The sequence below is a fragment of the Manis pentadactyla genome, chromosome 16 (assembly GCF_030020395.1).
Source record: "Manis pentadactyla isolate mManPen7 chromosome 16, mManPen7.hap1, whole genome shotgun sequence".
Taxonomy (NCBI): domain Eukaryota; kingdom Metazoa; phylum Chordata; class Mammalia; order Pholidota; family Manidae; genus Manis; species Manis pentadactyla.
In genome coordinates, this window is record NC_080034.1 from 31590505 (window position 1) to 31613620 (window position 23116).

General features: G+C 43.1%; 1 protein-coding gene and 2 long non-coding RNA genes across 4 annotated transcripts in view; 1 reads left to right on the forward strand and 2 right to left on the reverse strand.

Annotated features, from left to right (window-relative positions):
* Positions 1 to 6194: 6194 nt before the first annotated feature.
* On the reverse strand, positions 6195 to 8322 carry LOC118933286 (uncharacterized). Its single transcript, XR_005033065.2, has 2 exons — positions 7894 to 8322; positions 6195 to 7465 (listed from the first exon to the last, which is right to left on the reverse strand). It is a non-coding gene; the product is annotated as an uncharacterized LOC118933286 (long non-coding RNA).
* LOC118933378 (platelet-activating factor acetylhydrolase) overlaps positions 8322 to 23116 on the forward strand; it is a 38792-nt gene continuing 23997 nt past the window's right edge. Inside the window, exon 1 of one of the 2 annotated variants that reach the window (XM_036927594.2) lies at positions 8322 to 8462. The gene's annotated coding sequence lies outside the window, so the exon portion shown is untranslated. Of the gene's footprint in view, positions 8463 to 10578; positions 10916 to 23116 lie in introns of those variants that run through there. The other variant, XM_036927595.2, reaches the window with a different exon arrangement.
* On the reverse strand, positions 16625 to 22198 carry LOC130681378 (uncharacterized). The gene is made up of 2 exons (XR_008994496.1): positions 22126 to 22198; positions 16625 to 22083 (listed from the first exon to the last, which is right to left on the reverse strand). It is a non-coding gene; the product is annotated as an uncharacterized LOC130681378 (long non-coding RNA).

Sequence of the window (23116 nt, forward strand, 5' to 3'; positions counted from 1 at the left end):
TCCCATTATGCCCCTGTCACACATAGTCTTACCACACATCCATGTTCTGTCTCCAATCAGGCAATTTCTTCATCTCAAAAACAGTCATTGATGAATGCTGATTTGCATGAACCACATGGAGTCCAGCTCTTGCAGTAAACGAAGCAAAAAACTGCTCACAGTGAAAAGATCTGGGTTCTAGTGTGGGTTTGCATAGAAGGTTTGCATCTTCTCTGAAAGCCTTGAGGATTTTGTCTGAAAAATGCATGGTTGACTGAGAAAATGAGATAATTTCTCTTTCTCTTTTTCCAAAGAGAGAAAAGCTGTTCCTCACAGAGCTTAGCTCTGCTTCCCTGCTTACAGAGCTCCAAGCTGCCACTGAACCAACTAGGAAAAGTATATCCTAGCAGAGGGGTAGACCCTGACCGTGAAATGCCCTTTCTCCATCTTAAGTATGCCAACAACTGGAAAGCTTGGCAGAAGCTGATGGATGGAGGGGAGCCCCAGGTGCTGGTCCACACAGACAGGCCCTCCCAAGGACCCTGTCATCCTGTTAGGTCCTGTCCACCTGGTGGTGACCAAGGGTGAGTGACCTGTTGGTGAGGAGTGGGGAGAGTCAGGCCAGTCAGGTTGTGGGCAGTGGTTAAGGCACCAGCAGGGCTGTAGCTCAGGATTTCTAGCATCCTGTCCTGTCTCAGAAGATCCTTGTCTCTCACTTGAGGTCCTTGAGAGGCCTTTAGTCCAACAGTAATAAGGGACTTCTATATGTGGGATTCCTCTTAAAAGCTTAATTTGGGACACTATTGTAGGAAGTAGGGTACAGTGAAAGCTGAGCGGTAGGCTTGGGATAATTTAGACTCATTCTGTAGGTCTCCATGTAGAAGTAATTTCCTTAGGAAGCCTCTGTGATCCCCTCTCCCCTTCCCAAGGATGCATTTACTGTGCCCCTTGTGTGCTCCCAAAGTAGTGCTTCTCAGACCCAACAGTGGGTATGAACCACCTGGGGATCTTAACACAAATGCAGACTCTGATTCAACAGGTCTAGGGTGGGACCTGATCTGTTCCCAGGTAATGCTGACACTGTCGGTCCATGTTCCCATTTTAGGTAGCAAAGCTCCAGAGCTCACTTTGTGTCGCCTCTCATAGACAACCTACCTCACTGGATAGTAGTGGCTGGTTTACTTGTCTGTCTCCCATACTTGTCTCTGAGCACCTTGAGGGAAGGACCTGTGCCTTGCTTAGCTCTGTATCTCTAGCAGCTAAGGTAATGCGGGGCACATAGTAGGGCCTCAGTAGATGTTGACTGGATGAATAAGGAAGGCAGAGGGAAGGGAGGCAGGTTCAAGTTCCTAGCATCTGGGGAATTCTAAGCCTAAGGAATACAAGTATGTATGTAGAATATTAATAAAGGATTAACTTGTAAAGCAGTATGCTTTGGGTACAAGGCAGAGAGAATGGCATAAGGTGGAGAAATAGGGAATTATTCTTGAAGAGGATGGGGGCCTATGAACTGGTGAAAAATAGCAGGTAAGTGTTTTCCAATGATACAAATAGCCTGGAAATTCCTTTTTTTCTCCTCTTCCCTCCCTCCCTCCTTCCTTCTCTTCCTCTCACTCTCCTTTTCTGCCTCTTCCTCCTTTTCTCTTTCCTGTCTCTGACCCAGGTTGACCCTAGACTATTTCTTTGATCTCAGCAAAAGAAAACCTTGCTTTATGAACAGCCATGTTCACTTCTCTCCTCAGCTGCATTTGCCCTGCTACCCATCCATCCACCCATCTATCCACCCATCCAACCATCCATACATCCATACATCCACCCATCTGTCCACCCATGCGCCCATTTATCCATCTGTCCACTTACCCATCCAGGTATCCATCCATTCAATGTGTCTTCTTATAGATTCTTAGGTACCTCTGCCTCAGATAAGAATTCTACCCAGAACTTGGCTCAGATTCCCACCTTTCCTCCTGCCACTGCCAAGGCCAGAGCAAGCTCTGTATCAGTCCTGGGGCTGGGACCCTATTCCCCCCCAGGTCAGCTGCCAGCGTCTCCTCTCTTGGCCATGGAGTCAACCTCACAATGTGCTGGATGTCATCAGGAATGGTTTCCAGGTCTCTGGGCCCCTAGTTCACACTCAAAGTCCTCTGATTCCTAGTCCATGTGCTGAGAGGATGTGGCGAGTGAGGGATGGAGTAAGGTGGAGGACAGGAGCAGACTTGAGCCACTTCAGCCTGGTGAAATGTCCCAGGGCAGGAAGGCGATGGTGCAGAGTGGGGAAGAGGCTCTTGGTGAGCTGCCGTTCTCCCAAGTTCATCCTCTGGGTTTCCCTGCGCACCAGGAGAGTAAGGAGAGGGAAACTGCATCACTGCTGATTCTAGTGGACCTCAGCCACCCCCAGGGCCTAACGGTTAGTGGAAAAGCACTCTGAGTGCGGAACCCTGGATTCTTATGCCAACCAGACTAACTGGCTGTGTGACTTTGCGTGAGTCAGGAACCCTCTCTGGCTTCAGTTTTCTTGTCTGTACTCTTGGGAGGGTAGAAAAACCAGAGCTAGATGACATAATCTAGCCCAACAGTTGTCAGAAATATTCTTCCATGTTCCCACTAATCTAACAGGCTTTTCTTCTCATATTTTCTTCTAGTCTTTATTTATGTTTATACAAATATTAACATGCATATTAGGATTACCTAGAGTGTTTGCTATTGTTTGTTTTTAATACTGATGCATGTACTTTAGTGCAGACCAACAGACTCAGAATTTCTGGAGGTGGGATGGTCCTAGTATTATTACTAAGATCTCCAGGAGAGTTCTTAATGTACAGGCAAGCCAAGAACCACTAACTTTTCTGCACATGCCTCTTTACAGTTTATTATTAAATGTGGATTTATCTTAGAATGTGTTTATCCTCAAATATTGAATTAACAGAGAAATATTCTTCTATGTTCCCACTAATCTAACATGCCTTTTTTCTCATATTTTCTTCTATTCTTTATTCATGTGTATACATATTTTAACAGAGTAGTAATTCTAATTATAACCACATTCATTATTTTCCATGCTAAAACTATTCTTTGATGTTGCTACCTCACCTTTATAACTACAATTTCAATGAAAACCCATTATTTGTATAAGCACTTGACTGTTTTAGACATTTAGATGGTTTTCATTTTTGCACTCTTGATAAGTCAGAGATGAACATATTTTTGCAGGTGTCTTTGTCTTTTTAAAAATTGTTTACTCAAAAGAAATTCCCTTAAGAGAAGTTAAACATTTATATTGCTTTGTATACATATTACCAGATGGTCTTCCAAAAATTGGATGCAATTTGTAGTGTGATCCATAATGAGTAAGTGAGGCACTGTCACTGCAGGTTTGCCTACAAGCACTTGGTATTTAGAAAATATTTCTGCTAAAATAGATGTACACTGGTACTGCTTTAATATCTCTGTTACCATGGACTCTGAGCTCCCTGAGGACAGAGGTAATGCTGCTTTTCCCCTTATGGTTGTGTCACTGGCATCAGTCTATGCCTGGTATATGGTAGATGCTCATTAAATCTTTGTGGACTAAAGAAGATAAATGATCTAGCGAGAGTCAAAATTCTTCTTTTTTCACTACTTTTATTTTCCAGCATGTAAATTGAGAGCCCACATTCTTAGCAGAGGCTGCACCTCTTTTGTCTATTAACTAATATGAGCTGTTCAGGAAGCAGAGCCACTGAGCTATGTGAAAAAGAAGTAATTTAGTATAGGTTGCTGTTTGCCCAGGTGATGGAAGAGCTGAGACACCCACCTGGGGATGGATGGTGAGGCACCTCATAGGAAGCCACTGGCACCCTGCCTTAGGGTATGTTTCCCAGAAGCAGGCTGTTAGAAAAGTCTGCACCAAATGCTTTAGGAAGCGACCCTAGGTAAAACTGTTAGGGAAGTGAGACCAGGAGGGAAAGAAGTGTAGCAAGGATTTCATAACCAAGCCAAGTCCCACAGAAGATTTTGGCTCAGTACTGCAGAAGAGTACTGGGGACCCACAGGAGGTGCCTGCTTCAGGGCTGGGGAGCTGGTGCATTTACACTCCCTCATTCCCATCCTTGGCCAGGGGTGGCCCCCAGGGCACATGAATATCCAGGTACTGTGGGAGGCTTGGCAGCCTGTGTGCTCACCAGAGAGGGATGCATGCTAGCTCTTGAGAGTGGACACACCCCAGGAGCTCTATGGGTGCAAATATTAAAGGGCTGGGAAGGGACCAGGTGGGGCACTGGCAGGAGACTCTGAGAAGGTAGAGTTAGCAGAGCTCAGAACTGGGACCTGTGGACAGTAGAGCTGGGACCTGGGAACTGGCCCACACTGCTGCAATGACCAGCAGCCACAGAGCTGGTTCCTGGGCCCTGCACTGGTGTCCTGCAGCATGACCAGGCCACCTAGGACAGCTAGTTCATGTGATACAGGTGTGGGGAAAATGGAACTTTCTGACCAGGATTCCCATGTTGCCTTAATAGTGCCCATTGTGTATATAATAAGAGCAATATTTGCACTTTTATAGGATTTTTACCTGTGGCAGAACCAGTGGTTAGTCACTGGGTTGCTGGCCCAGGGTAGGAGTGGAAAGGAAGCACCCATTCTCTCCTCTCCTGCATTTCTGGTATGTAACTGGTCAGGTGCCCTGCCAGACACCAGGGATGCACCCACAGAGTTCCTCCCCAAGCAGGATGGGGCTGAGTGCTTGGGGAGAGAGAAAGCTGAGCAGCCAGGGTTCAGAGCAGGGAGTGCAGCCAGAGAGAGAGAGATAGAGAGTTGGGAGCCATTTGTGAGGGGGTCCTGAGCAGTGCCAGAGAGAGCGACTGATGTGAGCGAGGAGAGACTGAGCCATGAGAACAAACCCTTTTATTCTCAACTTTACTCCTGCCTTCTTTCAGTCTCACGTAATTTATAGAGAACTTGCCCCTGGTGGGGAACCTCCTCCTCCCAGAGCTACAATAGGACAGGCTGTGAGTGCATTTCAGCACAAAATATTAATTAAACAAGTGAAGAATACACAAATAAATGGAAAGATCTACTGTGTTCATGGATTAGAAAAATCAATACTGTTAAAATGTCCATACTATCCAAAGCAATCTACAGATTCAGTGCAATCCCTATCAAAAATATCAATGGCATTTTCCTCAGAGTTAGAACAAATAATTCTAAAATTACATATAGAACCATAAAAGGCCCTGAATAGGCAAAGCAATCTTGAGAAAGAGTAAAGCTTGAGGTATTATGTTTCTGGATTTCAGACTATAGTACAATGCTATAATAATCAAAACAGTATGGTACTGGCATAAAACTAGACACAGAGATTAATGGAACAGAATAGAGAGCCCAGAAATAAGCCCCTGTTTATATGGTCAATTAATCTAAGACAAAGGATGAGAAAATATACAATGGGAAAAGACAGTTTCCTCAGTAAATGGTGTTGGGAAACATGAAAAAAATGAAATTGGACTACTTTCTTGTATCAGATACAAAATTAAACCCCAAATGAACTGAAGACTTAAATGTTAAGACCCGAAACCATAAAACCCCTAGAAGAAAGCATAAGCAGTAACTTCTCTTACATCAGTTTTAGTGGTATTTTTTTTTTATCTGTCTCCTCAGACAAAGACAAGAAAAACAAAAATAGACAAATGGGATTCCATGAAACTATGAAGCTTTTGAACAGAGAAAGAAACCATTTCATATGTGGATTTTATATGTGGAATATAAACAAACAAACAAAAGTAATAGACCTATAAATACAGACAACAGACTGTTAGTTACAAAACAAAACTACCAAGTGGGAGAATATAACTGCAAATCATATATCCAGTGGGGGTTAACATCCACAGTATATAAAGAACTCATACAACTCAATATCAAAAAAACAAGCAATCTGATTTTAAAATGGATAGAGTTACTGAATAAACATTTTTCCAAAGAAGACATGCAGATGGCCAACAGGCTCATGAAAAGCTGTTCAACATCACTAACTATTAAAGAAATGTAAATCATAACTATGAGATATCATTTCACACGTGTCAGAATGACTATCATTATAGACAAGAAACAATAAGTGTTGGTGAGGATGTGGAGAAAAGGGAACCCTTGTACACTGTTCATGGGAATTTAAAATAGTGCAGCCAGTATGGAAAACAGTATGGAGGTTCTTTGAACAAAGTAAAAATAGAAATACCATATAATCCAGCAATTCCACTTTTGGGTATTTATTCAAAGAAAATGAAAACATTGATTCAAAAACATACATGTACCTCTATGTTCATTGCAGCATTACTTATAAAAACCAAGATATGGAAGCCACTTAGGTGTCCACCAGTAGATGACTGGATAAAGAGGATTTAATACATATATACAAGAATACTACTCAGCCACAGAAGAATGAAATCCTGCCACTGGTGACAACATGGAAGGACCTAAAGGGATTATAATTAGTGAAATAAGACAGATAAATCAGACAAATACCATATGATTTCACTTACATGTGGAATCTAAAAAATAAAACAAATGAACAAACAACACAAAACAGAAACAGACTCATAGATAATAGAGAACAAACTAATAGTTGCCAGAGGAGAGGGAGGTATGGGGATAAAATAGGTAAAAGAGATTAATTAAGAGGTACAATCTTACAGCAATAAAATAAGTAAGACACGGGGATGTAATGTACAGCATAAGGAATACATTCTGTAATATAGTAATAACTTTTTATAGTGACAGGTGGTAACTAGACTTATTTTAGTAACCATTTCTTAATGTTTATACATATCAAATCACTATGTTGTATACCTGAAACTAATATAATATTGTATTGCAGTTATTCTTCAGTTAAAAATAATCAATAGAGGCAAAAAATAGAAATTTATTGGAAAAGAACAAGAGTTTGAGGTTGTGGAGATTTCTCATTGGCTGAAAAGTAATGGCTAGTTAGTGCACTGTTGCTGGGGCAAAGAGAGATCTTCCTTCTTTTTCTTAAAAGCAGGAGATGAAAGTCCTATTTGAAAAAATATACCCCCTTGTCAAGATAATTATTTTCTTCCTTCTTTCTGCTGGTCGTGTAAGCTGCAAGGAGTGGTACCTGACTGCCCCTTCATGGCTCTCTCACTCCATTTTAGAAAATATTTCCTTTATTTATTTTCATAGGTTTTAATGTCAAAGGGAGAAGGTCCTTAGAGATCTCTTGGGTGCGGCATAATGTGTACTTTAAGATTAATATTCTGGAGCAACTTGTTTCACAGAAGGTTAGCCCAGAAAGAAGAGGGAAGTGTCAGTAGGCTGAAGGAGTTTAATTTAATTTTTCACCTATTGTTAGATTTAGATAAACCACTGCTTCTTTAAGGTACTAACATTAGATAACAGTGTAAATGTTTCCCCTGTGAGGGCTCAGTCCTAAGCATTCCATTTGCGTTTGCATCTCATTCTCTGACGGATTATTTCCATTTTACTGACAAGGAACCTGAGAAGCAGAAAAGATAAGGAACTCATCTAAAGTTATGCCACGAATAGTGTGAGAAACAAGTATATAACCCAGGCCTTCTTACTACAGAGTCCTCGGAATAAAAAGAAAATCTTTTTCACCTACAGTTAGTTCTGTCACCTCGCCACAAAATAAAAATCACTAGTTAAAAAAAATCCTTTAATAACACTATACATCAATTTCAAACTATTTTCCCCGAGTCTCTAACCGAAGCTTTAAATGAATGTTTTTATTTGACATGGACTGAGGAGAAAGCACTGGAAAATGTAGGAGGAAATTTCAGGTAAGCCCCCCAAACGGTGTTAAACTGGGCTATGCAATGGCCCCTTCTTACACCGTTTCCCCCCAAGTCATAAACGCTCTTCCTGACCGCCTGGTGTTGTATTTCACCCAGAAATGAAACTAACCCACCGGCAGGACTTCCATTCCGGAGTACAGTGCGCGTAATTCCTGAGTTGGCATCCAACCCCCAGTGTACCGACCGCGGAGCGCGCCGAGCTTATCAGATGACCCCTGGAAGCAGAGCGACTGGGAATTCAGTGCAACCGGCACGGTTGGCTTGATGCGGGTGAAGAACTCCGGGAGCACATCTGATCAGAGTCGAGTCTGAGGGGCACGATCTGGGGGGCACAGCGCCCGCCCTGGGTGTGTCCGGGTCGGTCCCGGAACTGGTTAACGAACCCCGACTCCTGAGAAGTGCAGGGAGCGCCGGAACTCGCTCGCAGGCCGGGGCCGCTGCCTGGGGGCGGCTGGCGGCCGCACGCTTCACCCCGGTCCCTCCTCCCGCGGCGCCGGGGGAGGAGAGGGTCGGGGCGAAGGCTCGCGCGGGGCGGACGGAGGACCACGCCCGCGCGCAGCCCACCCTCCCGCCGCCCCCGGCGCCTCCGCGGCGTGCAGAGCTCCGCGGTGCGGCCAGGGAGCCGCAGCTGGGGTTGGCGCGCTCGGGTTCCCGTGAGCAGCTCGCCGCAGCGCCCAGGTGAGGAGGGGCCCCAGGGAGAGGCGGGGGCCCGAGGAGGGGTGCGGGGCGAGTCCGGCCAGCGCCGGTCGGCGCCGCCCCGGAGGCGGGGATGCCGAAGCCGAGCCCCGCGGGGCGGTGGGACAGCAGCAAGCACAGGGCCTCCTGGCCCGAGCTGCGCTCGCCGTCCGTGCAGCTCTAGAATCTTCGCCCGGAGGGTGAGCGCATTCGAACCCAGTCCTTCCAAGCCCTAAAAATCGGTGCTAAGAGGGAATCAGGCCATGCTCGCTGGAAACACTGGGTGTTTTCTATCTACACGACTCCCTCTGGGACAAAACAAACGAACACATGCCTCCCTTTGGGGAGCATTGTTTCTTCCAGAGCCCAGTTCTGAGTAGCTGTGGTATGTCCAAGATTATCAAAACAAGGCACTGCCTCCTCTGCTTTGCTGTCTCCACCATCCCGTGGCAACCCCCGGCCTGCCAGCTAAGATCGAGGATGCCCTGCGCTGAGTCATTGGGCAGGCTTACTTTGTGTGTGTATGTGTGCATGTGTGGATGGATGGATGAATGTGTGTGTATGTGTGCATTTGTGGATGGATGGATGGATAGATTTAAACTGAAGTATAGTTATATACAATATTATATTGGTTTCAATTATACAACACAGTGATTTGACAGTTACCTACATTATTAAATTCTCACCCCAACTAGTGCAATTAGGATCTGTGAACATAGATGTTACAGAGCTATTGACTATATTCTCTATGCTGTACTCTCATCCCTGTGGCTAATTTACATTATGATTGAGATTTTGTGCCTCTTTTTCCCCTTTACTTATTTCACCTCCCAGCCCCTTCCCAGTGGTAACCACCAGTCATTTCTCAGTGCCTATGAGTCTGTTTCTGTTTTGTTCATTTGTTTTGTTTTGCTTTTACAGATTCCACAAATAAGTGAAATCATACGGTATTTATCTTTCTCCACCTGGCTTATTTCACTCAACATAATACCCTTTAGGTCCATCCATGTTGTTGCAAATGGTAGGATTTCTTTAAGGCTTTTAAAAAGTCAAACAAAACTAGAAGAGAATATTCTCTTCCCCACCATCCTCTGGATCCTCTAGTAGAAGCTGCTGTCTCCAAAAACAAAAAAGTCAGGCTTTCATTCAAGCCTGTGGTTCTTTCATGGCTGCAGAGGTGATGAAAACAGAAGGAAGGAGAGGTAGGTGTGTGGAAGCTTGTCGCTTTGCAGGACACATGAGTTCAGGTTTGGGAGGGATTTGCGTTAACAAACCAGTCTTGCACAAATTAACTTTGGCCAAAATAAGAATGTTGAGCTGGGAGACTGGTATATGCTAAGAGCTAGAAAATGTATCACTTTAAGTGCTGGCAATCCCAAAATGCTGCGGACCAAATCTTAGGCTAACGTTGAACTCAGGGATCAGCGCATAAAGTATCGGCCTGATCCATAAGAAGGAGATGGCCTTCTGGCCACTACGAGGCACTGGGGAGCTGCCAGCACCCAGACTGTGAGTTGCCAGCACCAGGGCAGATTTCCTCACTGGGAGTTTGGGTGGCCCTACAGAAGCTGGTGAGATCACCCACCAGCTTGGCATTTTCCAGCCTGCTGCTTCCATGCATTGTATGTGGGCACTGAGGGGTCTCTCCCTTCCCCAGACATTTGTTCAGGAGTTGCCACTGTAGACGGCCTGATGATGCTCTTCACTGAACTGGGCCCTTTGTATTCGAGGCTAACACCACAATCTGTCACCATAGACTGTCACCAAAGCTGTCACTGTCTGCAGAACCACTGAGAGTGAAGGAGTAGCAGTTGGCACAGATAATAATCTGGTTCAACCACTCGTTTTACAGTTGAGAAATCCCTTCTGAGCTATGAAGGGCTTGCCCAACACCCAGAGTGTTTCTGAGAACAGCCCTGTGCAGCTGGTTCCTTATTCTTCTTCATTGCATGTCTGCACCATTTGCACTGTGTTAGTGAGCAATACACATTCCCTCCGTCAGGTTTGTGGACAAATACAACTTACTTTCTTCTTTGAAGCTCCCAGCAAAGAGCATTGAGAAAAGTGCCAAGTTACTTGAAGAACTGGAGTGGGGCCCCCGGGGATATCAGCAGGCATTTAGGCATCATGTCCCTTTCCTGACACCCCCAGAAAATGACTGTTTCCTGGAAGGGAAGGTGATCATCATCTTAAGCCTGATTTTTTTCAAGACCTATGATAATCAGCCCAATGGACCTCTTCAGACATTGAGAAATTTCCATAAGAGGGAAGTATTGAAGAGCTAGTACTGAGTGAAGATAAATTGAAGGGGAACATTTTGCTCTAAAATCATGTTGTTCCAGAATTCTGAGGAAGCTTCATTGTTTGAAGCAATGGGCACTGGGTTCTTACTGCCTTTCCCAATGAAGCCAGGTGCCTGTTATGTGCCTTCACTGTCACTTTGCTCCATTTTACAGGTATGATTCATAACACACTACTAGAACAGTCTAATATATATAGGATTGTAGCTTTTAAAAATAAAATTAGCAGTTGAGAAGAAAGAAAAAGTCTACCCTAAAAATAGCTACTGATTGAATTAAGCAGGGCTAGTGGATTCCTAGTATAAGCTTTGTTCATTCCTTGGTTGACTTCAAGAAACATGGCACAAAGCATAGAGCAGTAACATATGGTCTCTGTTCTCATGGAGGTCACATTCTAAAATTGAGGATGAGCAAGGTAAATTCAGATTGTACTAGATATTTTGAAGAAAAGTGATCAGAGTGCGGTGGTTGTGTGTGAGTGTGTGTGTGTGATGGACAGGTGGGAGGGGCTCAGCTTCTTGGATGGGTTCTGAGAAGAGACTTTCCTGAGAGATGGCCTTGAGAGGAGGCCCCAGCAGAGGGAAGACAGTTCTGGAAAGAACTGCAAGCACAGGATGCTGGGAACAAGCTCAGTGTGTTCCAGGCATATTTGGAAGGAAGTGTGGCTGGAGTGAGGTGAGGGAGTAGAAAAACCCAGGAGTGAGGTTGAAGGGCAGAGGCCAGGTCATGCAGAGCCTCAGAGGCGGCCGAGGTTAGCAGTCTGGACTTTATTTTAAGAGCAGTGAGAAGCTATAAGTCGTGACATGATAGATTTATATTTTTCCAGAGGTTAGTCTGGGTGCTATGTGGAGAATGGATAGGAGAGGTAAAGAGACTAGCTTCAGGTTTATGATGGTGACCTAGTGGGGGAGGGTTTAGTAGTAGGTGGGTTGAAGCTATTTTGGGAGGCAGAGTGGGAATTTACTTAATGTTTCTCTCTCACATTTCCCATCTCCATAATGGGGATGACACTGCTACCTCTAGCCCACTTATAAGACAAACTAGTGAATGTGCTCTTAGAGGTAACGTCACTGCATTGTTTTATTTTGCCAATAAAATAGAATGTACTGAAATTAATGCTAAAATCATAGCTGGCTTAACTTTTGAAAGTTGAATGTGAGCAGGTAAAATTCAAAATAGAATACTTGAAGCTGGGAACTGGAAAAAAAAACACAACAAAAATTGAGCAGTGTACCTCTGTCCTAGAAATGGCACAGATATCTGTGAGAGAAGAGATCTGCTGATAATTGAAAATCTATACATGCCGGCAGAATTTCTGGAGAGGGCTGTGAACCAGAGTTGAATAGGATTGTTTCCCTTAGTGAAGTGTTCTCTCTCAGAGAAAAGAAACTCTTGAACTTCCGCTAGGTGGTCACTGACTGAAGTTTAGGTGGCCGGGGAAGCATTTCGAAACTGTTTACCAGCTAGCGTAGGGATGACCTTCTCAGTGACAGGACAGCTAACTGACACCATGAGGCAACCCTGCTTCTCTTTCCTGCGTCATTTTGACACGAGTGAGGAGATGCATCTGTTTAGAGCACAATGCAGGCTCTTCCTCATTTATGTTATGAGCAGTGGAAAAGCCAGGTCTCAGTGACATAATGGTCCTTGGTGATCTTCACTTGCCAGACCCTGTTCATTATTTATATTGGTCAGAGTGTCTGAATTTCAGCGTGAACTGGCCGGTCTGGTGATTCGAACTGAAGACAAAATGTGGCAGTCCTTCTGGGATCTGTCTGGTGTCTCTCTTGCTCTACTTACTGTCCTAGTCCCTTAGGGTTGGGGGTGATTGGGCATCTTTAAGGGGGAGGTTATAGTTTCTTCTGGAGGTCACTAATCTGTTCTGTTTGACTTATATACTGTTTGAAATGTTGAATTAGCTGCTAGTCTTTAAAAAATCAGTAGATTTTATGTACAAATATGGTTTTCCAGCCCTTCTTGAAAAAAAAAAAAGAGATGTAGTAACACAGAGCTCTCTTTCCTGCATGGCAGTAGTTGGCTGGTGTAGAGTGTTGACTCACTCTCAGACGGTCCCGGTTGCCACAGTCCCCACCATTGCCTTTTCGGTTACACAGGTCCTGTTTCACTCATTTGAGTTACCTGGTTGGCCCTTACAGAGTCTGATCTTCAACATCAGGTGAAGGTCCAGCCTGTCTTTTCCTCTTTCACCCTCATCACATGCAGGAATCTCTTCCCCAGTATTCTTGCTGGCAGTTCCCAGATCTGTGCTTAAACTCCTCTGACAGAGAGCATACAGTAATTGTTGAACCGCTCCTGCTAGGTCCACAGAGAACATGTCCCATCCTTTCCATAGAAGTGTAACTGTCATGTGCCATCTGGATTTTCCCCAGAGCAGACATCCCTGGTTCCTTTAACAGCTCCTCATGTGACTTGTCGCCTTCGTCCCCCATCAGTCTGGCCATTGTTGGAATAAACTTTTGTTTGTGAAAGTCCTTAAAGCCCCACCAGTTCAGTAGGATGTGGTTTAACTGGTGTGGAATGTACCAGAATGTTTCCAGTAGGGCAGCAATCTGCCCAGTGATCTTAGATAACTTTCAGCATTTGTAACCTTGGAGTTGTTAGGCCACTCAACACCCAACTGGATGCAGAAGAGTTCCCACATTCAAAATGTGAGTAAAGTCAATTTTATTTTACTGGCAGCTGGTAAGTACTTGTACTTATGAATGGCAATGGCTGTTTATTAAATTACTTCCACAGTAGGCGACTGCTTCTTATTTTGCTTTTTGCTTTTTCACCCTATCTTTTCTTTATCTCTTTTTTTTTTCTCCCTTCTTTAGAGCCTAGGTTCTAGAACCTTTTCAGCCAGGCCTCCCACCACTGTTCTCTCTGTTTGAGTCTCCAGGGGTGTGTGCGTGTGGTGGGGCTTTTAGACAATATGTCCCTGAAGAAAAAGGAAGCACTTAAGAAAACATCTTTGGAATGTTGAAAGGCTTTTCTGGTGTTTCAGAACATTGTGTCTGCACCCCACCCCTGCTCCAGAAGGGCAGTCATACAGGGTGCCCAACTGTCTTTTCTCTTAGGTTGTGAAATGATTACATAAGAGTTGTATATGCTGAGCCCAAGATAAGAGACTTTAAACACTCATGCAGAAGGCACTTGAGTGTTATACATCTGAGATAATGTCCAGATTAAGCTTTGATTCCATTAGCTAATATGGTAGGAAAAAAAAAGTTAATAGATTAGGTATTATCTTTTCTCTTTCCTAGTTTTTTTTTGGTATCATTAATCTACAATTACAGGAGGAACATTATGTTTACTAGGCTCCCCCCTTCACCAAGTCCCCCCCACCACATACCCCATTACTGTCACTGTCTATCAGCATAGTAAGATGCTGTAGAATCACTACTTGTCTTCTCTGTGTTGTACAGCCCTCTCCGTGCCCCCCCACATTATACATGCTAATCATAATGTCCCCTTTCTTTCCCCCCACTTATCCCTCCCTCCCCACCAATCCTCCCCAGTCCCTTTCCCTTTGGTTACTGTTAGTCCATTCTTGGGTTCTGTGAGTCTGCTGCTGTTCTTTCCTAGTTTTGATATTAACAAGTATGAAGCAGGAAATTTTTGCTGATGCTTACAGAAGGCATCACGTACCTTAGATAAAGATGGAATCTCAGAGTCCACCACAATCCAAGCACCCATTCTGTTTTCAGCAGCCCCGGCAGGGGACCAGTTAGCAGTGTTTGACCTTTTCAAGACCAAGAACTCTCTCTAAATTGGCTTACCTGGTCTGGAATACCAGTTTACAGTTATAGGCACATTCCCTACCAGTTAACTCATATTCCGTACTCTCTCTAAACATTCTTCCTTGCATTGACTAAGTATCTGCCCCCCTATAGCGTGTTTCAGAATGAAATAAGTTTTTCTTCCTTACTAATAAGGATATGGCCTGCCCAGCATCCGTTTAGACCAGGGTTCCTCAGTCTCAGGATTACTGACATTTGGAGCAGGCCTTCTGTGCTGGGGGTGGGCAGCTGTCCTATGCACTGTATGATGTTAATAATATTCCTGGCTTGTACCCACCAGATGCCCGTGGCAGTCCCCTGTCCCTTGCGACAACTAAAGGTGTCTCAGACATTGCCAAATATCTTCTTGCCCCAGTTGAAAATTCTTGCTGAAAGATCATGTGCTAGCTGCATTTAGCCTGTTTCAGAATGAAGTAAATATTGTTCCCTTATCGAACAAAGGTATAGTGGCTTTAAAACTATTACCCATAGAAAAATATATGAGGTCACTTATATATATCTAAGTAGGACCAGCAGTTCTCACTAGTTCCTGAGCAGGGGACAGAATGGTATAAAGTTACAGAGAATTTGGACTTTCAAAGTTATACCCTTCCATAATTTTTTAACTTTTGAACAATGAATATGTGACACTAATATAAAATAACAAAAGATACTGCAATAAAATTAATAAGTTGCTTGGAAATCAGGGCTGGAAGATTGACAATCTCCTGCCTTCTCTTTTTTTTTTTTTTTGAGAGGGCATTTCTCTTATTTATTGATCATATGGTTGTTAACAACAATAAAATTCTGTATAGGGGACTCAATGCACAATCATTAATCAACCCCAAGCCTAATTCTCAACAGTCTCCAATCTTCTGAAGCATAATGAACAAGTTCTTACATGGTGAACAAGTTCTTACATAGTGAATAAGTTCTTACATGGTGAACAGTGCAAGGGCAGTCATCACAAAAACTTTCGGTTTTGATCACGCATTATGAACTATAAACAGTCAGTTCAAATATGAATACTCATTTGATTTTTATACTTGAGTTATATGTGAATCCCACATTTCTACCTTATTATTATTATTATTATTATTATTATTTTTAAATAAAATGCTGAAGTGGTAGGTAGATGCAAGATAAAGGTAGAAAACTTAGTTTAGTGCTGTAAGAGGGCAAATGTAGATGATCAGGTGTGTGCCTATAGACTAAGTATTAATCCAAGCTAGACAAGGGCAACAAAACATCCATGGATGCAGAAGATTTCTCTCAGAACAGGGGGGGTGAGGTTCTAAGCCTCACCTCTGTTGATCCCTAATTTCTCACCTGATGGCCCCCCTGCGACTGTGCCTGTCTTAGGTTGTTCCTCCCTTGAGGAATCTTACCCGTCTCTGGCTAACCAGCCATCTTCCGGGGCCATACAGGGAAATGTAAAGTTGGTAAGTGAGAGAGAAGCAATATTCTTTGAAAAGGTTAGCTTTTTACTTCTTTGCATATTTATGCCCTGTGGCTTCTATGCCCAGCATTTGTCTTGAGGTATCATTACCACTTGGAAGAATTACGATACTCGGAAATTTCGATATGAGGCACGGATTCTAAAGGGTTGTAATTAGGAAGGAAGAAGAAAAGCTATAGAAGTAGCAGGAAGATTGATGATTTCTTTGACATATCTTCTTGTAGTGTAACATAAGCATGTATAGGTTTTAAACTACTAATTAAATTGTATGCACACATTAACATAATAGGAATACAGCCACATAACCAAAGCAGACCTACAATTACCAGCCATATCCAGTGAAACCAAGAAAACCAGTTAGGCACCCTATCCTGCCTTCTCTTTTTGTAAAATATCCAAAGCAGATTTTATCTTCTCCAAACATTCAGTTTGGTATTGGGTCAATTTTGAGATATTTAAACCACTTGCTTTGACCAGTTGAAAGTAAACTGACCCTTTTGCTCTCTGGTCTCATTCTATAATTTTAGGTGCTCTGTATTAGTTTTCTACTGCTATTGTGACAATTTATCACACATTTATTGGCTTAAAATAACAAATTTTTATTTATTACCTTAGAGTTTTGTGGGTCAGAAGTCTAACCCAGCCTCACTGGGATAAAATCAAGGTGTCTTTAAGTCTGCATTCCTTTCTGGAGGCTCCAGGCAAAAATCGATCTCCTTTCCTTCTCCAGCCTGTACAGGCCACTCATATTCCTGGGCCCATGGTCCCCTTCCTCAGGCTTCAAAGCCTGGCGTGGTGGGTTGAGTTCTTCTCAATCTCATCATCTGTGTTCGTTTTCTGCCCCCCTCTTCCACTTTCAGATCTTTGTGACTGTATTAGGCCCATCTGGATAATCTCCCCATTTTAAAATCCACTAATTAGCAACCTTAATTCCATCTACAACCATCGATTCCCCTTTACCAGGTTAACAACACATCACAGGTTTTGGGGATTAGGATATGGATACTTTTTGTGGGGGAACAGGGGAGTGTGATTGTTTTGCCTGCCATATTCCCCCATTCCAGAAATTCAACAGAAAGAATTTGACAAAGAGAGTACAGGTACTTGTGAAGAAGCAGTTTCTTTTTCTTTACCAAGAACAGAAAAGTTAAGGCACATTCCCTAATCTCTTGGCGGCACTAGGTTTTACTTAGGCTTATTCATCTGCTCTTGACAGAAATTCTGGACTTGAGGGCTCACATTTTACCTTTTGCTTTGGCTTGTCGTTTGATTCAAAAAGGGAAATGACGCCTGATGAGACTCATCAGTAGAGTAATCGACGTAATCGACGGGGGAAACGGGGTTAGCAGAGGTCATGGTGTCACATGGAGACCTCAGCTGAGAACTGAGGAGCAAGAAGGAAGTCAGGGTTTCTGGGGCAGACATGCAATCCATAGAAGAAAGGCAAAAAGGTCGTAGCAACTTTTAAATGGATTTAAATAGAATGTGTTCTCTGAACTTTCCCTGGAAGTTCTTGCTCGGCCAGAATGATATGTTCTGTAGCAGCAGTCAAGGAGCCAAAATGGAAGAAAACGAATTTCAGGTTTTACTATTTTTAAAAATATTGACTTCTAAAATATTGAAAAAGATCAAAGTAAAATGAAGGATAAAAAATTACCTTGAGTTTCTAGCTTTAAAAACTCTCCACATAAGAAAAACTTTGTAAATATTTATTTCTTTTGATTTGTTTTCCTTCTTCTTGCTCCTGTCTCTTCCTCCCCATTCCGACCCTTCTCCTTTTTTTCTTTTCTGTATCTAGGATCATGGATTATTCTCTTAATTCTCTATATAACATCTTATTTAATATTAAACATAACAATGTTTAATGTTCATGGTCATACAGTCTCATCGTAAATAGCCTTTAACATTATTTATTAGTAGTAAGGCAATACATTTTATTTTTTAAAAAGAAAAGTATGGCAAAAACACCCATAATTCTATCATTTTTATTAATAGCCTTTTTAGTGTGATTTTTTTTACGTGGTAATTTTACAATCTTTTTTCAATAAAATTGCATTGTGAATAGTGTCCTAAGACATAATGAATGTCATTTCCCTTTTTGAATCAAACGACAAGCCAAAGCAAAAGGTAATGTCCTAAGACATGGTTTTGTAAATACCATGTTAAAAACGGAATGAAGTCCCATTGATGATATTCCTTTGCTGTTGTACATCTGTAGGGTTTCTGTATGTGCACGTGTGGTGGTTCATATAAATAGAGCTGGAATAAACATCGTTGTGCATTACACTTTTAGGGTTTTTCTTCCCCATTGGCGAGATTTTTGTGTGTACTGATGTCAGAAATGTATCAAAAAAGGTCAAAGGATATAGACTTGTCAAAGATTTGTCAAATTACCTTCCAAAATCAGGGTAACTATTTATACCCCCTCTACTTTGTTTTGGTAAATTTTGCAGTGTTACAGAATAGGAAAGTCCTGTGTTCCCTGGCTTTTTGCTCACCGGTTATTGCTCTGTTCGGGCAGTTACGTCTTTCTCAGTGACAGTTTTGCATTGGCTGGTAGGGGTAGTCATGACTTCTCTTGCATTATAATTATGAAGACTGCTGTATCACAGGTTTTAATGTTGTCCTCTGGGATCTTGCAGCTCTAAGAGAAAAGTTCAAAGTTAATATTAGACTTTCCAAGGGTCCTAGTTTTCAAATGTAAATGCATTGGAAATCTCCTGGTTGAGAAAAAGCCACTCTTCTCTGGAAAGAGAACTTTGTGAGCTAAAAGATTCTTAGGAATCACTCGTCTGTGTTATCAAGGAGAAGCCTCCTTGATAATGCTCTCAGACATCTCCATAGCCATCAGGAAATTGAAGATGCCAGTGTCCAAGAAACCCAGGGACTTGTGGCTGATTATAATAGTTCTTTGCTCAGAAAATCAAGAAGTGCTGTTTTCATTGCAGTGTCATGGGAAATGTTTGGTCATGTTTATCTAAAATGTATCATACTTTCGTAGAGGATTCAATCATAGTGAAATGATAATAAAATCACATAAAACAGCCTATCTAAGAAATAAAGCTAGAGAAATAGATAAAAAACTGGAGGAATGTATTGGTAAGAAACCCCCAGGTGCATAGAACCTTGAGAAGTTTTAAAAGATGAAAGGTATTGGACGTTTTTCAGGAGCAGCTTCAATCTATCTGGGGAAAGAAAATGGATAAGAGAAGATTTTAAATGTTAACAAGTGACACATGAATTAAATGCAAAGTAACAGTGTAAAGTGTGCATGGTTATAGGTCCTGAGGAGGCACTGGGGGAGGCTGACTTTGCCCTCAAGGAGATCACCAACCTCTTGACTCCGGAGGAATGAGGCTGGAGCCTGGGAATGAGAACTGCTTATGGAGAGGAGGGGGTGAGTTTGGGTCTGGAATTGAGCGGAAGGCAAAGAGAAGGGCTCCCAGAGAAAGAGTAATCCTGCTGTTCTCTGTTTTCCTTGGAGAAGAATGTTTCCAGATCTTCAGTTGTGGAGAATAGGAGGGCAGAGTAAGGAGAGAATTTTCTGATCAATTTAAAGACAGAAGGCTTTAACCTAATGGCTAGAGATGAGCTAAGGCGTGAAGAAGGGGTTGCTGTGAATCACTAGCCTGCAAGTATGGCGGAACTGCATCCCGTGGACACAGCTGTGTTCAGTGAACAGGGGGAAGCTCCAGACTCCTGAACTTGACATCCCCTGTGGTCCCCCAAACACACATGCACACACATGTCCACGTCCCTGGACTCAGGGCACACAGACACCATGCCGCAGTGCCGAAGTCAGTCCTGTGTTAATTCAGCAGAGGTTCGTTGCACATCTGCTAGGCAGAAGGCTTCGCTGCTGGGTGCGGTGGGAAAAACCACTACCTGTGGAACAAAGTCCACACTCCAATGTACTGCTTGCAGGGGTCCCTGTGTTCTGGCCTCTGCTCTTGCCTCAAACCTCCTAACATCTCCCACCACCTTCCTGATGCCCAGGCTGCATTCAGTTGTAGTTTCCTCTGTGTGAAATGCCTGCCTTCTTCTCCCCATCAGCCCCGGTCAGTGAGCTAATGCTCTTCCTCTTTCGCGTCAGCTCCAGTACCTTCCAGTCTTCCAGGGGCCTTCCCGTACCTTCCAGCACCACCCACCCCCGGAACTGACCATTCTCCTTTGTGCCTGCACTGAACGCACTTCTACCAAAACATCTCAAACTTCAACTTGAGTTTAAAAAAAAAAAAACACCCTCTCTCCATGCCTCCTCAGCACTTAGCCAAAGTAGAATTAAGATCTTTAGAAGCTGCAAGTGCTGCAAATACTATAGTGTCCTCATCCTCTACATGTAATTCAAGATCAAGACAATGCTAGGCCAAAAAGCATAGAACTCATGTATGTATCAATTCATTTCCAGATTTTTCTGATTGAAATATTCCAAATAAATTCATCCAGACAAACATCTTTCCATGGCGTCGGAGCCCTGGCTGCATCATTTGCCTTCATGAGGGTCAGTGTGCTTACAGTAGAAGCCAGCCGGACATTTAGCACTCAACACTTGGCACATGGATGTGCTTAGTAAATGTTTGAATGGACAGGTAGGTCAGTAGGTGATCTGGTGTATAGGTTGTTGTGGTACAATACATTGTGGAAAAAGCAAGCACCTAAGAGAGGAATGAGATGTGGGCATTGCAGGGAGGAGCAGGTGCTTCTGCCTGGGGAGACTAACAAGGGCCTCATCGTGGAAGATCTCCAGCTAGAGAATTGGAGAATAACACAAAAGGCAAGTGCAGTGATGCACACATATCACAAGTTGAATACATGAATGAAGAATTCACATATCTTTGTAATCTTGAACAGACCAACCCTGTGTCTACTGTCAAATGGACCTACTGCTTGGTGAGAGGGCTCATGGTTACAGTTATCTTCAATGTGGATGGTTTTCAACCCTGTTCTCATTCTGAGTGCATCTTTTTTCACATCTCTAAGTAAGGTAGACCCCTGCCTGTTCCCACTTGCTCTTTATGTAGCCCAGTGGCTCTCATCTGGGGGCAATTTTACTCACCGGGGACACTTGGCAATGTCAGGAGATGTTTTTGTCACAACTGAGCAGGGGTGGGGGTGGGAGTGGGAGTGGGTGTAACTGCTACTGGCATCTGGTGAGTAGAGACCAGAGATGCTGCTACACAACCTGTAATGAACAGGACAGCTTGCACAACAAATGATTACCTGCCCGAAATGTCAGTGGTCCAGAGGATGGGAAACTGGATGGAACTCAGACCTCAGCTGCCGATGCCGCCTTGGCAAGTCAGCAGGATGGAAGTGCCAGCCTCCAGAGCACTGGCTCTTCCCTTTCTCGGAATGTCATCTCTAGAGTCTGATGTACTTTGCTCCCAATGGAGCTAAGCTGGTTCCTGGTGAAAATGGGAAAGGAACATTCACCGAGAGTTGGTGTGTCGGGCTCTGTGCTACACTTTCCCCCACCTTAAAAGCCTAGTACAAACCCTGGCCCAGGGGTGCAAATTTGAAACTGTAATAACCACAAAACCTGAGTTTTTCAGGAATGACACCCACCCCAAACTTTCAAACTGAAATGAAGTCTACCTCTCTCCAGAACGATTGCTCCAAAGCAAAGCCTCAAGCCCAATATTGCCTCTGAATTGAACCTAAAATCTCTAAGGGTCCAGCTTCTTCCTGACAAGAAGCCACTTATTTAGATTCGGTTGCCCAAGGCGAAAGCTAAGGGTTTCTCTTTTTATCTTTTTTTCCTTCTCAAGTAATATGTTTTCATTGTTGACAAATACGAAAAGCACATGTCGAAAAAAGAGAACTGAATCCACCTGTAATCCTACTGCTTAAATATAACCAGATAACATCCTAACTTTATATTCATTTAGACTAGTTTTCTATTTGTATAGAAATGTGTATATTAAAAAAACACAAGGGCATATATACTGACAGTTTTTTCTCATATAGCCTAGAGAACTGGACTTCTTGATTAAGCCTCTGAAACCTATCAGTCATATGAGTCAGCCAGCCAATCTTTCAAAGCCTGCAGGCTTTTAACCATAAATGGAAGTTGTAACACTTGCCTAACTCGACTTGTTGTGATGACTAGAGATTATGTAAGGTACCTAATGAGACAGTGCTGGCACATAGTACGTGCCCCATAAAAGATATTATTTATGCGTCATCTCACCTTTTTAATGTCTTAACTAATCCAGTAGTCAAGTTTTGGATTCAGAAGGTCTGAGCTGTATGTATAGTCAAGATGCCTCTTTGCTTATCTTTGGGAGTTTCTGTTAATATTAAAGCAAAACCAAACCAAAATCAACCCGTTGAGACATTGGAAAAACCAACCTTGCAGTGTGTCCCCAGATGCCTGTGATAGGTTAATCAGGAAACTTGATTAACACTTCCAGGAGCACATTTCATCAAGTCTCCTTCCTGGCCGAGGAGTTCTCATTTGGGTTTTTAGAAAATGTAAAACATTTAAAAATGGGTATCAAAATCTTCTCTCTTATTTTTCTTTAGACTTTTGTCCAAATCCTGGTGGTTTAGTTTCAAAGGGTTTTCTTACCTGGAACTTCCTGTTTCACTGTTTAACCTCCTGAAAGAGGACTGGTTTGTGTTTCCCCAAATATAGAGAAGTGTTTATTTCAGAAAAGGAGAATCTTCCCATTTTTGTTTTCATATGAGGTGTCACTAAAAACAGAACTGTTTCCTCTGTAAGTATTGTTTATGACCTATCTGCCCGAAGCACAGTAGTGACATCCCCACCATACTCTGAGCAACTCCAGCTCCTAATTCATAAACTGTCTCTTTATTACAGTGCTGATGGGACAGTGCAACCTCACACGTTCTTGTCTGAAGCTGGGCAGCCAGAGGGTGCTTGGGTAGCCAGAGTGGGTTACCACCCACGGGATCTCGTTTGGAGGACATTAAGGGCCGTTTTTTTCCAAAGCAGTTCTTCCCAATGACATATGATTCTTTCCTTTAGAGTAAATGTTCAGGGGCTTTGATAAGATGCCTCCAAGGGACCTTAGTTAAAAGAAAGAGCTGTGATTTGGAAGCTGATGAGGAAAGGCCCATGGACACCCAGTACCTCTTAGCAGCTTTTCACTT